The sequence below is a fragment of the Pinus tabuliformis genome, chromosome Q (assembly GCF_031772625.1).
Source record: "Pinus tabuliformis cultivar Carrire ecotype Pingquan chromosome Q, CPIR1, whole genome shotgun sequence".
Taxonomy (NCBI): domain Eukaryota; kingdom Viridiplantae; phylum Streptophyta; class Pinopsida; order Pinales; family Pinaceae; genus Pinus; species Pinus tabuliformis.
This window is the reverse complement of record NC_142296.1, coordinates 171,495,695-171,501,675: the sequence shown is the minus strand read 5'-3', so window position 1 is coordinate 171,501,675 and position 5,981 is coordinate 171,495,695.

Here is a 5,981-nt window from a genome sequence, read left to right as displayed (position 1 = left end):
GTGGTCTTGTAAACTAGGAAAAACAGAAGTTTCAGGGGAAATGGTGCAAAAGGGAAATGATCTACTCGTGAAGAGGGACACAATGGGAGTTTCTTCTTGAAGGCAAAGCATGTGGGGTTCACTGTAGAGGTCCTCAAGGATCAAGGAACGGGGAGTACAGGGACAGTGACAAAATGTTGTGTAACACACTTACAAGGCTAGCACTAAATTTCATATGATGAACTCTGACAATATATTCTACCCCATCCTTCTTGAGGTGGTATTTATTTTTGTGCCGAAAGAAAACTGCCTTTATGTCATATAGATATAGACTTCCCAATTTAATTCCACAGATATCCAAAGACACAACATATAACTCTACCTCATTAACTAATTTGGAAGCAATAACAAATATGGCCCTACACTTCTTGGTTACTTGTAATTTTTCTTTATCGCTTACCCAACCAAGCGGGTATGGACTCGGATGAGGCTTAGTTTCGAGACCTAACTTTTTAACTAAGGACTCTGAGATTAAGTTTTCTTGGGAACCTGAATCGAATAGAGTTTCCACCTTTGCATGTTTTATAATAACTCTAATGTGGAATAAGTCAATTCTCTTTCACTCATTACTTACAGGCTCATTCAAATAACTAATATTTTCCATTGAATTAGAATTATTACTAACAAAAGGAGTACCTTTTTCATTCACGGTTGTGATCAATGTCTCATCGTCAGAATCTAATCCAAGGTCCTGTTGTGTTGTTGCCACTATCTTCTGCTTTCCCTTTCCACTGAATCTCTTTGGTCTCAGCTCTATATGTAGCTTCCAACAGTGGTCCTTGTCATGACCTTCTCTCTTGCAATGCATGCAAGATGGTGTTGCTCCATCCTCTTTCTTGGCTGTGATGGTCTTCTTAGCCTTCCCCTTGCCTTTCTTTTGGAATTTTCCATGCTGAGGGTTGAACGGTGTTTTCTTGGCTTGATCATCTTTGTCATTCTTGCCTCAGCTTTCAAGATGAATCACCTTTATGTTGGCCGCATCAATTGTAGTAGGCTCGAACAATAATAGTGAGTGTCTTTTGTAACTATGTAGCACACCAATAGACTTAGTTATAGTCTTGGGTGAATCTAATGAGATTCCCAAATTCAATGCTTGTTTATGAAATTCTTCAGTGAAGCTTTGCACATTTTGGCCTTTACCTTGCCTTATATATTGCCATTCCATTAGTGCCTTTTGTTTATAACCCAAAGGGTAAATTTGGTCTTTTAATGCAGAAATAAAACTGGACAAAGAAGAAAGAAGGTTACCTGACTTTTTGTTGCCCTTCTGCAACTTGCTCTCCCAACAAACAAGAGCAGTGCCACTCAGCCGAAGAGATTCTAATTGGACCTTTAGCTCATCTTCTTTGATCTGTTGAATCTGGAAATAGACGTCTATCTATCTTATCCAATTATTAAGTTTTTCTGCACTACACTCTCCATTGTACATGGGCATGTCAAACTTTACATCTAGCTTGAATAATGGTTTCTTAGATGTATGTTTGGAATCGTGATTAGAGTGATGAGAACTATCACTTGGAGAAGGAGAGGGAGGAGGCTCTTATCCACCACCTACATGATTTGTTGATCTATTTTCATCGGCATCTTGCTTCTCTTACCCAAGTGCCTTCTCATACTCTGAAAACAACTTGTCCACTTTCTCTGCCATATTGTAGAATACCTTGCGGAAATTTTGTTCATATTCCCAACGAGCTTCTTCATTTGCCATGTTTCTTCTTTGTTGTGCACGTCCTGCTTTGGGATCAAAGCACTTAAGCATTCCTTCACCTTTTCGCAAATTGTTCCAGGTTATCATATACTCATGCAATTTGCATCAACAAATACCTTCTATGATACCAAACTTGATCGGAGATCTTTTTCTTATAGATGCATCAGAATTACATGAAACAGAGCTTATAAACCATAGAACTTAAAATCACATAAAACCATGTGGAAATAACATGAGAAGCAAGAAACCATGACACAAAGATTTTATTGTGGAGTTCGTCCAATTTGGACTACATATCCGAGCCCTACTCCATAGTGGGGAGGCCTTATTTCATTAAGTGGCATAAAAAGAGATAAAAGTACAAGCAACATTCAATTACAATCCTTATACCTCCAAGCTAGAAGATCGATGAATAATGGAGAGCCCAGCTTTAGAAACAAATAGCACCACCAAAATCCTGGCGAAAAAGTGTGAAAAAACGCCTATTCGAACACCCAATTTGGATAATCGAGCTTTCTGCACCCTCTAGGAACCTCCCTGCTGCTCAAGGTGAGGTTTCGGCCCCTGCTGCCAGGTCAGGTTACTGCTGCGTACAATGTTCTGAACTTTCGGCCAGTCTCCCCCCCTTTCCTATGCGAACTGTCCAATATATATACTTGGTGGCTAACCCCTCAATTCTCGGGCATTTCCAAACAGATGACAAGTATTAACAAGCAGGTGCTTCCAACAGAGATTTTCGGGTCGGAGGTAACAAACCTGTCAAAAATATAAAAACCTTCGTAATCTCTTAACCGCACATTACCTTAACCCAACGGCTTTAACACAGAGAATCAGTGTTTAAACCAGTGGATAGACCCGTGCCTTTACATTAAGCGATGAGCGAAAAATGATAAAGGTGGACCTGTCGGCAATTATCAACTACAATATAATATATATCGGATCCGAAAACCCCATCGTAAATCACAATCGGTGGAATCGGGGTGGTACTTGTTATGGGGATACTGCGTGGTGCAATGTGCGATATGCGATATCGCAATTGCAACCTGATCCTACTAGGGTCGATTTTGTAATGTCATTCCCTTTGCGATTGTGATATGCGATTATTGTTGGGCATTAGATAATCCAGCGCTCCCCGTGTGTTTCGTGACATGGACTAACCGCCTCTTGAGGATCCGTTAACTCTGGCGATGCGTTCGTTTACTAACACCTGCGGGTTTTGGTGTAATGGCAATCGTGATCCCAACAAGTGGTATCAGAGCCAAAGGTCTCGAGTTCGAATCACACCCGACTCACGCTAGGGGGGAGATTGTTTGGCATTGGATAATCCAGCGCTCCCCGTGTGTTTCGTGACATGGACTAACCACCTCTCGAGGATCCGTTAACTCTGGCGATGCGTCTGTTTACTAACACCTGCGGGTTTTAGTGTAATGGCAATCGTGATCCCAACAATTATCGAATCGCGCTTTTCTTGTGTGGGGTCGATTTGAAACCGTTGATTTGCCTCCGATCTGGGATTGTGATATCACAATCGCAACCCGATAGTACTGGGGGCCTATTCCTCAACACGTAGACCTCTACCTTTTACGATTAGTGATATGTGGGACCAATGGCGGCCTGCCACTTGGCGCTTCCCCATTCGCTAAGAGTTTTGCCACATCACTTCGTCCTGCCACCAGTCCAAGTCAAACTTGATCTTTGACTTACTCTAACTTCTTCATATGAACTCGGATTTGAGTGCCACTTGCACCGTTGGAATCAGGATGACGAGCGCTTCGATCCGATGCTATGTTTATAAAGTTTTTGCAACTTTGAGTTTTGAGACTTCTTATCATGCTGCCAGTACTTTTTATAGATCCACCTAGATCAAAGCTTGTTCCTTTTATCCTTAGGAACATGAATGTAGACGCGGAAACCAAATATTCTCATATGTCCAACCTCTACCTTTTTTTCTAGAGAATACTTCTTCAAGGGTCATGTCTTCTAGAATTCGATGAAGACTTCAATTTTGAATATATACAGTTTTCAATGATCCTTCTCCCCATAATAACATTGGTAAATCCTGATCATGCATCATGAGCTTGACATATTCTTAAATGGACTTCTTCTTTCATTCTGCTACACCATTCCGTTGTGGATTATAGGGGACAATCAACTCCCTCTTAATCCCAACTTTCTTATAGAAAGTAATAAGTTATTTTAAGGTGTACTCTCCTCTCTTGTCAAATCTCAAAATCTTGATCTTCTTACCTGTCAAGTTCTCCACTTCAACTTTGAATTCTTGAAACCTTGTGAATACTTCATCCTTAGTATTCATAAAATAGATCCATGTCTTGCAAGAGAATTCATCAATAAATGTCACCTAGTACAATGAACCTCCAAGTAATCTCACACACTTCATACCACAGACATCAACATGTATCAAATCTAAGACTTCTTTAGATCTATTGTCACTACTTGGAAATGGTTTCTTGATATTATTTCCAAGTGAAAAAGCTTCACAAACACCTTCATGATCTATTTGTAATGCATGGACTCCTAAGACTATTTGATTCAATTCAGTTAATTCTCTACAATGGAGGTGACCATATCTTATATGTCATAGCTCACTTGGATTGATTTCATCATGTACTAGGGCTTGAGCTAGTTGACTCATACATTTATATAATCTTCCTTAATGAATCTCAATAACCCTAGAATTATCTATACTAGAGCCCTTGGACCATACAATTATTTTTCCATCCACAAAATCTACTCTATCTCCTTTATCTTCTAAACATGAAATGGAGACCACTTTCTTTTTCAAACCGGGTACATATAGAACATTGTTGGGATGCACATTGTTACCATATTCCTACTCTTTGGATGTCTTTCCAACTCTTTTGACTGCATAGTAGTGGTTGTATCCAATCTCTACCCTTTCGGACAACCTCATTTCCAATATGCTAGAGAGATTGGCACGATCTCCGGCTATATTTCTAGGTGCACCACTCTCTACTAGCCACATATCATCATCATTTGTAATAGAAAATGTTAGAGCAGAAAAATAAAAGAAGCATGTATCACCTTTATGCTTCTTTGGATGTTCATCCTCAACATTGGTTGTGGAAGCATGTTGTTTTCCATTTCTCTTCAATGTTATTAGACATTTAAGGGCAATCTCTCTTATAGTGTCCAAATTTCTAACAGCCATAACATTGAATCTTTGATAGGTCCTTGTTCCTTTAAGAAGGAGGTGATATTTTTCTTGACTTCTTATGTTGAGAGCCAAAATTCTTCTTTCCTTTGTTCTTGAAGCTAGTTGCAAGTGATTTAGAAGCTTCTTCCTTCTTATCTTTTGACATAAGCCTTAATTCTTCTTGAGAACAAGAGGTTCATAGTTGTTCAAATGAAGGAGCTTCCTTTTAGCTACTTATACCTGCTGCAAATGCATCCCATGATCTAGGTAGACCATTGAGTCTTGTAGTCACAAGTTCATTATTAGAAATAGTTTCTCCAATTTCTTGAATTTGGTCACTTATTTGATAAATTATTACTAAGTGTGAAGCTATGGTTTCATGATTCACCATCGTTACATCTTGAAGTTCATTCTTCAAACTCATGGCTTGACCAACATTCTTGATAGTGAATAGATTGGTTAGGGCATTGTACATATTCTTGAAAGTATCGGTTTTGCAATGTAGGGATGATCTGCAGCTGAATGTTAGTTTTTTTGTGCTAATTTCAACTTCAGATTTAAAAACAAATTCTTGTCTATTGCTTCATGTGCATAGGTTTTCTTAGGTTTTGTGAATCAAAATAGGTAAATTTATCTCAAGTTTTATGTTAGAAGCATGAGGAGAATAGCATGAAAGTAGAGTGTTGAACAAAATCAAATAAATGAACAAAAAACCATCAAGAAAAACACTAACACAGTGTTTTGATAAAGGATTTCACCCCTCTTGGGCTACATCTCCTTGGTCCAGGTTTCATGGCTTGGGCCTCTATATTTGCTCAAAATGGAAAAAAAGTATAGTTTACAATGCTCTACAGCTCCTGAAACCTGCTTCAATGGACTCATAGCATCCAAAAACCCCACAGATGACTCTCCAAACTTTGCAAATGGAATACATCTATTCTGGGCTTGACCTCCTCTCATGGTGGCCCTGGGCATCCTTAAAATTCAATGTGGAAAAATCACGTACATAAGTGCCTCTCTTCCTCTGAAACCTATTCCATTATGTTCAGAATGTCGAAA